The sequence below is a fragment of the Dendrobates tinctorius genome, unplaced genomic scaffold (genome assembly GCF_039654945.1).
Source record: "Dendrobates tinctorius isolate UK_male_01 unplaced genomic scaffold, ASM3965494v1 ptg000021l, whole genome shotgun sequence".
NCBI classification, from domain to species: domain Eukaryota; kingdom Metazoa; phylum Chordata; class Amphibia; order Anura; family Dendrobatidae; genus Dendrobates; species Dendrobates tinctorius.
Genome location: NW_027361689.1, coordinates 45,369,766 through 45,386,987, shown reverse-complemented (window position 1 = coordinate 45,386,987; position 17,222 = coordinate 45,369,766). Strand labels below are relative to the sequence as shown.

Here is a 17,222-nt window from a genome sequence, read left to right as displayed (position 1 = left end):
TTTCACAAATAAATGGAAGTCCTATTGAAGAAATTTTACCAATAACCTGAAGTACAATATGTCATGAGAAAACAATCTCTGAATCACCAGGCTCTATTGACGCATTCCAGAGAACCACTGTGATCGCCTTACTGCGATCTTTGGGAGGCAGAAGGAACAAATCCACGAAAGGTGAAGAATTGGTTTTATCTTTTACACCGTTCCTCATGCGGTATTAGTGATTTGGCGACTTTACTTTTTGGGTTGGTACGACTACAAAGATACCAGATTTATCCTTTTGTGTTTTTTAGCTTCTGTCACACACTAAAAGACACTTTTTGTAAATAACCTTTGCATTGCCGTATTTTGAGAGCTATAATTTTTCCATATTTCGGCCGACAATCATGTGCAGGCTTGATTTTTGCGAGAAGAGCTGATGTTTTTATTGGTACCATTTTCCGGCACATAACACTTTTTTTTTTTTTTTTTTTTTTTTTTATCGCTTTCTATTCCAATTTTTGTGGCAGCACAATGAACAAAAACCAGCAATACAGGAAGTGTGATAAAATTGGTAAGGCAGCTTTATTCTTTGGGTCACTATGATTACAGCGATTAAAGATTATTTTTGCATCACTTTATTCTGAGAGCAATAACTTTTATTTTTCCTCTGATGGAGCTGTATGGCGGCTTGATTTTTGCGGAACAAAGAGCTTTCAGTGATACTATTTTTATTGCCATTCACTTTTTGATCGCGTCTTCCACATTTTCCAAGCAGTTTGGTGATATCACTTGGAAAAAGTATAATTTGCTACTTTTTTTTTTAATTTTTTTTTTTTTTTTATTTACAGCGTTCACTGAAGGGGTTAACTAGGGTGACACTTTTATGGACGCGGCGATACCAAACGTGTGTTTTTGTTTATTACATTTTTTTTACATAAGTGTATTAGGGGAATTTCTTAATTTTTTTACTTTTCTTTTTTTTTTAAATTTTTTACCTTGTCCCTTTATGGGATTTTCACTTTCATTGCAGGTATAATACATTGCAATGCTCCAATGTATTATGCCTATGCTGAAAGCTGCTCAGACCATGCTGTGAGCATGGTCTCAAAGGCTTTCCGTAGTTGGATGACCTGGAGGTTGTCATGACTGAGATGAAGCCCCGCAATGAAATCATGGGGACACCAAGCAGAAGGCAGAGGGAGCCCCCGACCCTCTGCCTCCCCCCCCTGAACGCCGAGATCGTGCTCAATCATAGCAGTCAGGGGGTTACCAGCCAGAGGCGTCACGGCCGCTCCTTGCTATTAGTGCAGGAAGCTCAGCCACTGGCAGTGCTGAGCTCCGGCACTCACCAGGTGGGAGATGCTGAAATTTCAGCATCTCCTGCCTGATCATCCTGTGATTGGTCAGTCAATCACAGCGCTCTGGGTTCAGGGACTGACTGCAATGGTCCCCGCACCTCTTGCCGTGCCTGTCAGCTGTCTGACAGCTGTCGGCACTGAACTGTCACTGCGTGTTTGCAATGCTGTGACAGTTTAAATGCATGACGTGCTTAGCTGGTCATTATGCGGGAACTTGCATCCTGCCATGATGGGCTATGGACGTTAAGGGGCTAAACCCTAACTGATTTGGTAGGTGGGAATATAGGAAGCAGCCATCTCATTGTTTCAATATACCCCAATATATGAACGTTACTTGAATAAGCTGGGAATGAAAACTAATGTAATGTGACCAGTCTAATATACCGGGAAACGGATACCGGTACAACTGTGTAATGTACTAAAGAACGGAGGTCCTCAATATCTGATACTATGTGGAAATCAGCCTTCTCCACTTTCTTATCATTGACCTGTTTCCCATAGATTAGCTATAGAACCCTTACCACTTACTTTGTCTCTACTCCTTTTTAATGACCTCAGGTATTGTTGGCAATGGAGGGGTGTTTGAGTACATTTATAGCCTTAATTATTTAATTATCTTATCTCAGATTACACTTGAAAGGTGAAAACCGTGATCACAATGGACACAGGGTGTAATCCTTCACATGGAGATCACTGCTCAGGACAATGGATGCAGTATCGGAGCCTGGTGTACATGCAACATTCGCTTTGCACCTGGGTCACCTGCAGGCACTGGTCTTGTCACAATTCCTGACCAACAGCCTAATTATCACTAGTTCCTCTCATTAGATGTCATCCATTTGCTTCATATTTTCAGCATTCATAATTCCGTTACCCCGTCCATATTCCTAGCTTTCATTAACTACATATTGCAAAGTATTCATTCCAGCTCTATAATGCAAATGCGATTGGTCACTTCACTGCAGCACTTCGACCATCTAACAGTCAGTGATATGCACATGTGTGCCGTTCCATGGAATATGCACATCCTTAAAGAAGTTCTCCTTCCATGAAAGTTTCTATATATTTAATATATTGCAATCATATTATGTAGCACCGTGTACTTACAATTGCTTATTTTTCCTTTCTACCCAGTAAATTCTTCTCTTTTCTCTGCTCTTTGTGGAAACAGAATGTATCTTTTCACTGCATGAGTCATTCCTCTCTTCAATTCCTGATCCAGCCGCTATGCTCGTCCCTGGTGCCAAGGATATTGCATTCAATTATGAATCATATAAGGAAAATTGATTTCCTGCTTCTACATAGAGCTTAGCATTGAGCTAGTTAATTGTTAATCACATGATGTCATAGGCCTAATGAAAAGGAGAAGAATTAACTATGTAAAAAGGCAAAATGAGCAATAAGTGCTATATAATATGATGACTGCAATATATTAACAGGATACAATCTTTGATAGGAGTTCAAGTTAATAATTTGTAAAAGTACCATTTGAATTGATGACCGATTTTAAGTCATTCTTGGATAGGAGTCTATGAGCATGGCAGATCTAGAATTGGTGATCTTTGCCCACTGTTCTTTTCAGTAGCTCCACATCCGTCAAATTGTGAGAACATCTCCTGTGTTCAGGACTCAGATCTGTGGTCTTGCTGTGACTTTAATTTGCTTCTGATGGGAGAATTCTTTTTTAAAGTCATTGTATTGAACTCTCAGCTCAACTGTATAAAACAAATCAAACTCAGAAAGGTACATTAGATTGTTGTAAAGTCAACATATACAGGACAACTTCATTCAATAGAAAACCATAAATATCATCTGTATAATTATAAAATCAATATTGTAATATCTGTATATCTCCAGCTCAGACCCAACTTCTGTTCAGCATCAGCGATCAGAACTTTGAAAACATATTGGCTCGGATCAGAAGACAGTTGGAGCCTGAGTGTTAGAGGTGTAGGAGGTCATAAGAGATGCACACCATCCACCCCATACTTTAGTAAATTTTTGTGGACATCCTCTATTTTTGTATACCAAACTTTCCTAGAGAATTGTAATATTAATTCAATTCTTACATTGGGGAAAGGGAGGGGTTCTATCCCCCATCCACTTGAGGGCTATCACCTTCTTTGCTAGGAAGAGGGTTTTCTTTAGAAATATACAAATATGACAGGTCCATAAGGACTCTAAGATACCCCAGAAACAGACCTGTGATGGGTATTCCCAAGATGTCTTCCAGCTATTCTGTCACCTCTCCCCAGAACAAAACAAAGGTGAGTGTATCCCCATGCCATGTGGCAAAAGTCTGTGCAAGATAATTTGCACCAATAAGAGCTAGAGTGGCAATGCCTACCCACTTTCTGAAGCCTTTTAGAGGGTAAATAAGATTGGTGTAAGAAGTATAACTGTATCATTTTGTTATTGATCGCAGGAGACACATGAATTAGATATTCCATTGCCTCCTCCCAATCCTCAATTTACATGAGGAAGCCTAGTTCTCCACATCTCTTCAACAGAGTTGTTTTCAGGTTACCTTTGCGCTTAGTAAGTGTGTGTGTGTGTATAACATGCTGAGAATAACATTTTTGAGGTGTAGATGACAAGAGCGAGCCAATGATCGGATATAGGGAGTCTATGAAATATCTGAATCAAGTATAACCCCAAGACAGTGGGCATGTTGCTGGGGGAGTAATGGTAGAACCACACACAAAAATTACAATATCAGTCATAGGTAGGTTATTAGAGGGTGGAAACACGAGTTCAGTTTCAGTTGGAGGGAGGACATGTCAGTGATAGCAGTAAGACAATCACTGGTGACTTGTAGTAATGCAGGTGTGATGTCCAGAGACTGTGTATAATTGGGTGTCATCAGCGTAGAGATGGTACTGAAAACCAAATCTATTGATCACTTTTGCTTTTGTGACTGTTTCAAGGACAGAGTGAGTGATGTGGAAATTTATATGGGTAGATATACCCTTGTGCATGCTATGGCCTGTCCTAATTAGACAGTCTTATTGATCGCTCAAAGGAAAAGAGGAAGCTACACTTGGTTAGCAAGAACTAATTCCAGCAGTACTCTGGAAGCTTTATTCACATTCATGGTTTATCACTACGTACAGAAAGGAGTGGTTATTCTTTAAGATAAAGACTTTACTTCTTATCTAATTGGCCAGTTTAAATACATTAACATATATGGGCGTCCGACCTAAGGTGACTTAAGAATCAGATGATATACTGCCCTTTGTATTCCAATATCAGCAAGACTCCAGTATCGGCTTGGACCATCTGGCTTAAACTTCCTCTTCTGTGTGTGTATCTGAGACAAATGTCACAAGGCAATGCTATCATGAGATGACTGGGTAGCAGGTCAATTTCCACCAACTAGTTTTAAGGTTCAAAACTGTAAATATGTATGTGTGCATATGAGTATATGTGTATATAGCCTATAGCAGGCAAGTGAGATCTAAATGAAATACATATACATATATATTTCCATAACAATCCCCCCTTAAATATCACTTGCCCAAAGCGCTGCAACTCTTTTATGCTGCCAGTGGACTGACATATGCCTAGTGCATACATCCTCCTCTGTACAGACTTTCGTAAATGGGCGGTCAGGAGAGTTAGGAGTACATTTCCTGCCACATATGCTCAAATTATTATTTGAAATAACTGGCCAGATCGTCAGTTCTGAAGTCGGAGGTTGAGGCCTGTACTCTTGGATTGATGATGGAATGAAAAGTGTCAAAAAGGTGTTTAGGATTGTTGGATAGTGAGGTTATTAGGGTGTTGAAATAGGTTTGTCTGGGGAGGTGAAGAGCAGAGTTATGTTATAATTATATACTTATAATGGATGAAATCTTCTGCTAGACTGTATTTTCTCCTCAAATGATCAGCGCACCAGAAGCACTACTGTAGGAAGTGTTTGCAGCATGTGCCAGGGTTGTCACAGTCTATGCAGTGTTCTATGTGTACACTGTGCAGCTTCATTCATGGCACTCTGTAATGTATCATTATAATGTTTCAGTGTCAAGTCAGGACAGGAGAAAGAGATTGGAGTCACTGATGACTTCAAATTCTTCATAAGTTTGTGCACTTATTTCTAGAAGTGTGGGTGTCTTGAGCGAGGGTGACAGTTCTTGATAGAGAATGAAAGAAGTTTGTTGTGAGAGAGGGGAGTTAGTCAAGTCATGCACTGAGCAAAGCCAGGAGAGGACCAGGTCCAGCATATTTCCATCTTCATGTGTGGGAGAGTTAGTGAGCTGTGAGAGAATGAAGGAGGTTGGCAATAAAAGGTTAGTGGAAGAGGGGATCATCAATGGGGATGTTAAAATCTCCCAAGATGAGGGTGGGCACTTCACAGGATAGAAAATGTGGAGGCCAGGTGGCAAAGTGATCCTGGACCTCTTAGTTCCTGAGGACGGTACACAACTGCCACTTGAAGGGAGAAGGGGCTTTAGAGTCTGACAGTGTGGACCTCAAAAGAAGGGAAGATAAGTGAGGGTACTTGGGTGATAACCCGAAAAGTACATTTGGTTTAATTGGAGCAGATCAACACCTCCCCCTTGTCTGCTCTCAGGTCTGGGGGTATGAGAAAAATGTAGGCCACCATATGAACGAGCAGCAGCTGTAGTGGTGTCTGACTGGTGCATTCAGGTTTCATTAAGAGCCAGACGGTTAAGAGAATCATAAAAGAAGTCTCGGATGTGGGAGAGTTTGTTACATGCAGAGCATGAATTTCAGAGGGCACAGTTAAATGTGACTGAAGACATGCAGGGAATATTAATGAGATTTGTAGGGTTTCTGAGTGTAGTCGGAGAGGGGTTCAAATAACTTTTACAAGAAGGGCCAGGGTTGGGAGAGGTATCCTCTTCAACAAGGATGAAGGAGTGAGCAGATGGTTAAGTGATTTGTTAGTATCTTGTGTTGTATGGTGGTATTGAATGGATCTGTGCAGTTTAGGATTGTGAAAATAGCATTAGTGCTGTACATAGGAGAGGGTCAGATATGGATGGAGCGCAAAGAGTTTGTGTAAGGAAGGTGGATGTGAGTGAATGCAGTAGACACACTATTAATAATACAAATACATATGGTGAATATTTGTTGCAATGCAAATGATTTGAAGTAGGTTTCTTTGACTGTCTTAACTGTCTCCTGCCCTGTCCAACTGCCATGTTTAACAGCCAGTCACTTTGAAAAAATGCACTTGGAATTAAATATGTATAAATGCCCTGTTCATGAATGCTTCTCCAAAGCTCTGTCTGAATATATAGGAATTTTGTTCTTAGATCTATAACTAATGTGACTCATTAACAATCAATTGTTAAGACAGCAGGAGACAAATGCAGAGATAAACAAGTTTGCAGACCAACATGGATCATAAAACTCTGAGCAAGTGAGATGACCTTACAGCATCAGAGAACAGCTCAGTAAGATATGATATGAGGTGTGGCAAAGAAGACCCAAGAAAACATACTCAAAAGGAAGGAAAGAAAATTTCTAAAACAATCCACAGGGAGGAGACTGGAGCAAAGAGACGGACAACACCTCAACAAACCTGGGAAACACAAATTCGCCAGAAGACTCGCTACACTCATCAGGAGAGCGTTAAACTAGAAGAAGAGGGGATAGGAAGAAAAACGTTAGACACGAACATGAAACCAGATATTATACTGATGAATGATATGAGGTGTGTGCAAAGAAGATCCAAGACAACATACTCAGAAGGGAGGTAAGAAAATTTCTATAACAATCAACAGGGAGGAGATGGGAACAAAGCAAAATCCTCTAAACTACATACTTGCAAATGCCAGAAGCCTGGCAAACAAGATGGAAGAACTAGAAACAGAAATATCTACAGGTAACTGACATAGTGGGAATAACCCAGACATGGTTAGATGAAAGCTATGACTGGACAGTTAACTTACAGGGTTTGTCTGTTTAGAAAGAATCACAAAAATCTGAGAGGAGAAAGGGTTTTGTCTTTATGTAAACTCTAAATTCCACGTTAAGGGAGGATATAGGCAAAGGGAATGAGGATGTCAAGTCCTTATGGGTTGAAATACATGGATGGAAAAATAATAAAATTCACATTGAGGTCTGTTACAAACCCACAAATATAACAGAAATCATGGAAAGTCTACTACTAAGGCAGATGAAGCTGCAACCCATAATGAGGTCCTTGTTATGAGGAACTTTACCTGGATATTAACTGGGAAACCGAGACCTGTGAAACCCATAAAGGCAAAAGGTTTCTGCTAATAACCAAGGAAAATCATTTTTCTAAATAGGTGCAGAATCCAACCAGAGGAGCAGCACTTTTAGATCTAATAGACTTGACAGAATTACAAATCTGCAGGTCATCGGGCATCTAGGAAATAGCGACCACAATATTGTACAGTTTCACCTGTCTTTCGTTAGGGGGACTTGAAAAGGAGTCACAAAAACACTGAACTTTAGGAAGGCTAAGTTTGACCAGCTTAGAGATGCCCTTAATCTGGCTTACTGGGACAATGTCCTCAGAAATAAGAATACAGATAACAAATGGGAAATGTTTAAGAACAACCTAGACACTGTAAGCGGTTTATACCTTGTGGGAATAAAAGGACAAGAGAGAGAAAAACCCAATGTGGCTAAACAAAGTAGTAAGAGGGGCAATTAACAGTAAAAAGAAAGCATTTAAACTACTAAAGCAGGATAGCACCGTTGAAGCGGTAAAAAACTAAAGGGAGAAAAATACTTTATCTAAAAAATCTAATTAAAGCTGCCAAAAAGAGTAAAACTAATCCCAAACTGTTCTTCCACTATATCAATAGTAAAAAAAATCATTTGTGAAAGTGTAGGCCCCTTAAAAAATTGTAAGGAAAGTATGTTAGTAGATGACGAGGAAAAAGCTAATATATTAAACACCTTCTCCACAGTATTTACGGTGGAAAATGAAATTCTAGGTGAAATGCAGAGAGACAAAGAAAACCCTACATTAAGGGTCACCAATCTAACCCAAGAAGAGGTGCGAAACCGGCTAAATAAGATTAAAATAGATAAATTTCCGGGTCCGGATGGCATACACCCATGAGTACTAAGAACTATGTAATGTAATAGACAAGCCATTATTTCTTATATTTAGGGACTCTATAGTGATGGGGTCTGTTCCACAGGACTGGCGCATAGCAAATACAGTACCAATGCTCTAAAAGTGAACCTGGAAATTATCGGCCAGTAAAGGACACTTTACATTTAGCGATGCACCAGTGATCCCGACCACGATACGACCTGGTCAGGATCGCTGGTGCATCGCTAAATGGTCGCTAGTAAGCTGCCAAACAGGCAGATCTCACTAGCGATGCAGCAGTGGTCGCTCTTACCTTTCAGATGCGGCAAGGGTGACAGGCTTCCGCCTTTGTCCATGGCTCGCTCATCGGCGCCAGCAGGAAGCAGACTATGAGAAATGGACCAGGCCAATCTCGCGCGATCAGCGATAACCAGCAGGGGAGCCGGTCGGAAGTAAGTATCACATGTAGCGATATCGCTAGCAATATTGCTGCTGCGTCACAAAATCGGTGACGCTTTAGCGATATCGCTATGTGTAAAACTCCCTTAAGTCTAACCTCTGCTGTTGGTAAAATATTTGAATGGTTTCTGAGAGATGTTGTTCTAGGTTATCTCAATGAGAATAACTGTTTAACTACTTATCAGCAAGGGTTTATTAGGAATCGCTCCTGTCAAACCAATATAATCAGTTTTTATGAAGAGGTAAGCTATAGATGGGACCAAGGTGAGTCATTGAACATGATATATCTTGATTTCTTTTCCAAAGTGTTTGATACCGTGCCACACAAGGCTGGTACACAAAATGAGAATGCTGAGTCTGAGGGAAAATGTAAGTAACTGGCTTAGTGATAAATATACCATTTATAACCACCCTCTGCTTTCTAACTGGGTCGCTATGACAAGTGGGATACAACAGGGGGTCAGTGTTGGGACCTATTCTCCAAAATATTTATTAACAATCTGGTAGAAAGCTTGCACAGTGAAATATCGATATTTGCCGATGATACCAAACTATGTAAGGCCAGTTTCACATTAGCGTTTGGCTGGTCTGCAAATGGCTGCATACTTCCTCCCTTAAGCTCCACCTATGCTCTGCCTACTTCTGCATGTGTCCTGTGCACCTATCTTTAACACTGGGTATGTAGGGACATGCAGGACGCATGCTGAAGTAGGCAGAGCTTAAGGGAAGAAGTACACAGACCAGCCAAATGCTAATGTGAACCCAGCCTCAAGCAGTCAATACAAGAGAAGATGGTATTCGGCTACAGATGGATCTGGATAAGTTGGGAACTTGGGCCGAAAGGTGGCAGATGCAGTTTAACAATGACAAATGTAAGGTTATACACATGGGAAGAAGGAATCAATATCACCATTACACACTGAACAGGGAAACCACTGGGTAAATCTGACATGGAGAAGGACTTGGGTATCCTAGTTAATGATAAACTTACCTGGAGCAGTCAGTGCCAGGCAGCGGCTGCCAAGGCAAACCATATCATGGGGTGCATTAAAAGAGGTCTGGGATGCACTTGATGAGAGCATTATACTGCCTCTGCACAAATCCCTGGTTAGACCGCACATGGAGTACTGTGTACAGTTTGGGGCATCGTTGCTCAGGAAGGATATAATGGAACTAGAGCGGGTACAAAGGAGGGCAAAAAAATTAATAAAGGTTATGGGGGAACTACAATACCCAGAGAGATTAGCAAAATTAGGATTATTTAGTCTAGCAGATAGATGACTGAGGGGCGATCTAATAACCCATGTATAAAGCATATAAGGGGACAATGCATATGTCTCCGAGTTTCTGTTTATACCAAAGAATGACACGGTCACAAGGGGGCATTCTCTGCGTTTGGAGGAGAGAAGAGTTTTTTACTAACATAGAAGAGGATTCTTTATTGTTAGGGCAGTGAGAATCTGCAATTCCTTTCCTGAGGAGGTGGTGATGGTGAACTCAGTCAAGGGGTTCAAGAGGCCTGGATGTCTTCCTGGAGCGTAACAATATTGTATCTTAGTTATTAGGTTATTTAGAAGGACGTAGATCTGGGGATTAATTCTGACAGAATATAGGCTGAAATGGATGGACAAATGTGTTTTTTTTGGCCTTCCTAACTATGTTACTAATGAAATATATACCATTAAAACATGCTTCCATAGAAGGAAAAGAGGTTGCAGACTTTAACTTATCTGGTAAGCATCTATGCGGAGTTGCATTCTAAACTGACACTAAAGGGGGTTTTACACATAGCGATATCGCTATAACGTCACCGATTTTGTGACGTGCTAGCGATATCGCTATGTGTGATACTTGCCTCCGACCGGCTGTCCATCGCTGATCGCGCGAGAATGTCCGGCTCCATTTCTTGTCGGGCGCTTCCTGCTGAGCTTCATGCTGGTGCCGATGAGCGACGTGTGGAGGCGGGCGGGAGGACGTCAGGATCGCTGTGTGAAAGGTGAGTATCGTGCACTGCGTCGCTGCTGCATCGCTGTGAGATCTGCCTGTGTGACAGCTCACTAGCGATCATTTAGCGATGCACCAGCGATCCTGACCGGGTTGGATTGCTGGTCGGCTCACTGGTGCATCTCTAAATGTAAAGGGGCCTTAAGGCTCTGGATGTTGTCTAACTGGATTTTAAAAACACATTCAATATGATGCCACATAAAAGGTGGGTATATAAAGTGACAACTATGGTTCTAGGGGAAAATGTGTAATTCAATTAACTTTGTTATACAAAACAGAGGGTTATTAATGGTATACAGTCTCAGTGGTTCACAGAAAACAGTGGGGATTTCACAGGGGTCAGTATTGGGCCAGATTCTTTCTAAAATATTTAATTACCTTGTGGAGATAGAGTAGAATATCAATATCTGCAGGTGATACTAAACTCTGCAGGTAATCAACAGAGGAAAATAATTTCATATTGCATAGAGACTTTTGGAAGCTGGAGGCTTGGGCTGAGAAATTGTACACTAAACTTTAGTAGCCAATGTCAGAAAGCTGCTGCAAAGCAAATGTAATCATGGGCTGTATATAAAGAGGCATTGATGCTCATGATGGAAACATTGTTTTGCTCTATACAAGTCACTAACTGAACTAGAGTGGGCGCAGAAGAGCAATCAATGTTATTAAAGGGAACCTGTCAGCAGGATTTTGCTCAGTAAGCTACAGACAGTGTCAGGTTGGCGCCATTATAATGACTAAAATGATACCTGGGTTGATGAAATCCGCCTTGGGGCTGTTGTTGAATCTTTATTGGTAGTTTTCAGTTAATGTGATTCTTGTGCTTCAGGATGGCATGTGGGTGGGGCTTTGTGGTGCTCTGCTTATATATTCATCCTTATGGGCCTATGACAGGTCAATGATCCTGCTGTCACGTTCAGGATGGGAAAGTCCAGCGGACAGCACAAAGTACACAAACAACTGGATGGAAAAGGAGAGGAAGGCCCTAACAGTAGGGAACGAATGTTGGGGCACCTCCTAACAATCTTAGCCTCTCTCTCAGCTCCCCTAACGCACTATGCGTGTCCTTCCCTCCGCCGCCATCATGTGCCTAGTCCTAAGCTGTTACCTGACTATACACTGGCTAGTGCACTGGCCAGCAAGGACGCTAGTGTTAGCATTTGCCTTTTGAATTGTTTTTTTTTTTTTTCTTTTGTTTGTTTTTTTTTCTTACTTCCTATAGATGAACTTGTTAGGTTATAGGTTGAGCAATATAAAATGGGTAAGGAAAAAAATTTGAAGAAAGAAATATAACTTTTACTGACGCACATGTTAAACTAATTCATTTAAGTACTCTTATTAAATAAATTACACTGTAACTTGACCATAAATGAAGGTAAAGCTGCCTGACCTCTTGTAGTATCCTAATTTAATGAATGTAGTTAAATGCCCGGACAAAAAAAAAATGGTGTCTGGTTTTTTTTTTTTGTTTTTTTTTTTTTTTTTTATCAATTAATTGCTGCCGGATCCATTTCAATAGATTACAGAGATTGTGCTGCAGAAAACAATGTTAGCTATTAAAGCTGTCTGAAGCACAGGACCGGTGACCGTGATAGCTGAACCTTATTGCCGACAGGTAACAGGGATATTTAATTTTTGGTAAATAATAACGGATCACCGAGCAAATGCTGAGAGAATAATGTATACTCACACAATGAACGAGTCGGTATGGAGCGCACTCAGTAGTGAATGCAAATATTCATCCGTTTGGATAGCAAAGCTGACGAAATAATTATAAGAAATTAGATTTGAGAAAATATCTGAAAAATGGCGAGGTGCTAATGAGGGAATCTGTATACTCACAGGTTCATGCAGAAATCCATGAAAAAGGGAGATCTCCCTGAAAAAAGTGCTGAGTACTGATTTTGACAGAGCAGCTAGAACCAGGGTGCTTGCTGGCTATGCGCTTTTTCAGTAAAGAAGCAGAGTGCTTTAGTTACGCACCGCATTTAGCCTCAGATGAGATCATTTATAATGGTCACCATCATCTATCTAGCGCATCTATCTAGCGCACACCACCAGTGTCTCCATCAATTGAGTCGATACCGCTTTTGAACCCCTGGTTGCTACTCCTGCTCATACCGGAGTAAGTGTCCTACATGCGAGTTGGCGTCTATATCACTAACGAGGGCAATATACCATATATACTCGTGTACAAGCAGAGATTTTCAGCCCATTTTTTGGGGCTGAAAGTCCCCCTCTCAGCTTATACACGGGTCATATACCTGGGGGTCAGCAGGGGAGGGGGAGCAGGGGTGTCAGATCATACTTACCTGTTACTCATGCGCATATTCATGTGTAATGAGCGGTACCACTTGACCGCTAAAGGGAGACAGTGGAGAAGCGAGGCTGCAGAGACCGCAGCAGGATGGGTGAGTATAGCGATATTCACCTGTCCCCGGTCCATCGCTGCTCACCGCTGTCTCTGCTGCATCCTGTGTCAGTGACGATTAGGCAGCAGGGGGCGCGGTGACGTGATTAGTGCGCGCCGGCCTTCTGCTGGCTGAACAGTCACTGACACAAGAAACGGCAGACAGCGGCGATGGACCCAGGAGAGGCGAGTATGGCTTTTTTTTTTTTTTTTTTTTTTTTTTTTTTTTTTTGCAGCATATGGGGGCATATTATATGGGCGCATATTCTATGGGGAAGCATATGGGGTCTTATTCTATGGAGCAGCATATGGGGGCATATTCTATGGGGCAGCATATGGGGGGGCATAAACTATGGAGAAGCATATGGGGGCATAGTCTATGGATTCCACCCTCAGCTTATACACGAGTCAATACGTTTTCCCAGTGTTTTTTGTGGCAAAATTAGGGGGGTCGGCTTATACATGAGTATATACGGGTACTCTCCAACCAGCATCTTTCTGTTATTCCCTAAAGCACTCAGCTTCTTTATTGAAAAAGTGTATAGCCAGCAAGCACCCTGGTTTTAGCTGCTCTGTCAAAATCCGTACTCGGCACTATATTCAGGGAGATCTCCCTTTTTCATGGATTTCTGCATGAACCAGTGAGTATACAGATACCTCATTAACATCTTGCCATTTTTCAGATATTTTCTCAAATCTAATATAATTTCTTCGCCAGAAGACTTGTCACACTCATCAGGAGGGCTTTAATCTAGAAGAAGAGGGGATGGGAGGAAAAACAGCAGACAAGAACATGCAGCAGTAGGACAAACTAATCAAGGATACTAGATGTGATAAAGAGGACCAAAGACAGGGTACTCACAAGGAAGCTAAGAAAAATGAAGCAAAAATTCTTTCCTGCATGCTGACCAAAGCAAGAAGCCTGACCAATAAGATTGAAGATCTGGAGTTGGTAATGTATGAGGAAAAATACGACATAGTAGGAATAACTGAGACATGGTTAGACGACAGCTATGACTGGGCGGCTAAGGCTAGTTTCACATTTGCGTTTAAGGCCACAGCGGCGGCCTGCACACGGCCGCTGCTAAGCCCCACCCCCTGCAGTGCCTCCACCAGTAGCTCCGCCTACGGACGCATGACGCTGCATGTGTCCCCTATCTTTAGCACTGGGGATGCAGGCCGTGCACAGGTATGCATTTGGCGGAGCATGCATCCTTTTGACGATGCGCCGACCAGCGCCAAACGCAACAGGTTGCAATTTGGTGCGCTCGGCGCAGCATCAAAAGGACGCATGCGCCGCCAAACGCATACCTGCGCACGGCCTGCATCCCCAGTGCTAAAGATAGGGGACGCATGCATCCATAGGCGGAGCTACCGGCAGAGGCGCAGCAGGGGGCTGGGCTAAGCGGCGGCCGTGTGCAGCCCAACGCTGTGGCCGTAAACGCTAATGTGAAACTAGCCTAACTTGCAAGGATATGATTTGTTTAGGAGGGATCGTAAAAAAAGGAAAGGGGGTGGAGTCTATATATAAAGTCCACTTTAAAGCCCACACTAAGAGAAGATCTACAAGAGGGAAATGAAGAGGTGGAATCTCTATGGGTGGAGATACAAGGAGAGAAAAATAATAAAATCCTCATAAGGGTTTGTTATAAGCCACCAAATATAACAGAAACCACTGAAAATGTATTATTGAAACAGACAAAGCAGCAAATCACAATGAGGTGATTATTATGGGGGACTTCAACTACCCCGACATAGACTGGGAAACTGAAACCTGCGTATCTCAGAAAGGAAACCAATTTCTGTCAGTGACCAAGGATAATTATCTGTCACAACTTGTGCAGGGCCCAACTAGAGGGACAGCCCTTCTGGACTTAATTTTAAGCAACAGGCCAGATAGAATAACAGAAGTACAAGTCGATGGGCACCTAGGGAACAGTGACCACAATATAATACAATTCCACTTGTCCTTCAGTAAGGTGCCCTGGAAGGGGGTAACAAAAACGCTGAATTTCAGGAAAGCAAAGTTTGATCAGCTTAGAGAGGACCTTCGCCGAATTGATTGGGACAATGTCCTCAAAAATAGGAGCACAGAAAATAAATGGGAAATATTTAAATCAATTTTACACACCCACTGCGAGCTAGCCATACCGTACAGAAATAAAAGGGCTAGGAACAGGAGAACACCAATGTGGCTAAATAATCATGTAAAAAGGGCAATAAATAACAAGAACAAGGTATTTAGGAAGCTAAAACAAGAAGGCAATGAAGAAGCATTAAAAAGTTATAGAGAAAATAAAATAAAATGTGTTTAAAAAAAAAAAACCTTAGCAAAAGTGGAAACTGAGAGACGCATTGCTAAGGAAAGTAAAACAAACCCCAAACTATTCTTTAATTATATAAATAGTAAAAAGATTAAAATTGATGGTGTCAGCCCTTTAAAGAACAATGAGGGTGAAATCATAGAGAGCGATGTGGGAAAAGCAAATGTTTTAAATACTTTTTTTCTCAACAGTGTTCACACAGGAAAAGGATTTGCCGGGGGAAATGCAGAGTGATAATGTAAACTCCCCATTAAGTATTACCTGCCTAACCCAGGAAGAAGTGCAGAACCGCCTTAGATTAAAATTGACAAATCACCAGGCCCTGATGGCATTCACCCTCGGGTATTAAGGGAGTTAAGTAATGTGATAGACAGGCCTCTATTCCTTATATTTAAAGACTCTATAGAAACGGGGTCTGTTCCTTTTGTCAGATATTATTCTTAAATAAACTGGTGCTTCCAAGAAATACATACCAAAACCGAAGAAAAAATTGGAAGCTTAAATACCATAAAAAATGGATTTTATTTAGTGCATACAACAATGCAAATCTTTTTACATTTTTTCATCATGAAAAGTAGATTTTTATTTAGTATAATAAATGCAACAATGCCAATAACAAGCGGGGAAACACCAATACAAAAAAATTGCTGCAAAAAAGTCCTATGGTATAGATAGAAAATGCATGCCTTGCATAAGTGCATATACATACATATAGCGGCCAAAAAAGGGGAACAATGTTTAAAGTATAAAATGCGAGAAAGCATCGTAACAAAGTCTTCAAAAAGATGGCCTAAAAAAACCAAATCATTGTAGCAAAGATTTCTACTAATAGAATAATATGTAAAATGCTAGTGCAAATATTAGAAAGGAAATCTACTGATAGGGCAATGTCAACACAGTAATTATAGAAAGAAAGGTAAACTGTCTGTGTAACAATGAACCATTTTCAGACAGATAAGTCTGTTACAAGGATAATTCCATGGTTCTTAAAGCATAATACTAAATCACTGTGTTAGCATTGCCCAAAGTTGTGCAAATACCTGAGACACAAAGTCCCATTAGCATGTATAAATGCTACAAGGAAACAGTAATTATGCAAAAGGTGCTCATGTAAAGAATCTATGTCTTTACCTGCTAGCAGCAACCACCCCAACGCACGTTTCGCACTTGATTTTATGCAGGGGATTGTTATTGGCATTGTTGCATTTATTATACTAAATAAAATCTACTTTTTATGACGAAAAAATGTAAAGATTTGCATTGTTGTATGCACTAAATAAAATCCATTTTTTATGGTAATTAAGCTTCCAATTTTTTCTTCGGTTTTTGTCTGTTGCTTTTGATTGGCGACAAGCAAATGTGGTTCCAATATTCAAAAAGGGGTGTAAAAGGGAACCTGGAAACTATAGGCCGGTAAGCTTAACATCTGTTGTGGGTAAAATTTTTGAAGGGTTTCTAAGGGATACCATTATGGAATATCTCATTGTTAATAAATGTTTAACTCCATATCAACATGGATTTATGAAGGATCGCTCCTGTCAAACTAACCTGATCAGCTTCTATGAGGCTGTAAGCTCTCAAATGGACCAAGGAGAATCATTGGATGTCATTTATCTCTACTTCTCTAAAGCATTTGACACTGT

The 17,222-nt window shown here is 41.0% G+C and overlaps 1 pseudogene; it reads left to right on the top strand.

Moving 5' to 3' along the window:
* Positions 1 to 3,559: 3,559 nt before the first annotated feature.
* The window catches only part of LOC141083868 (hatching enzyme 1.2-like), a 66,088-nt pseudogene continuing 52,425 nt past the window's right edge, over positions 3,560 to 17,222 (top strand).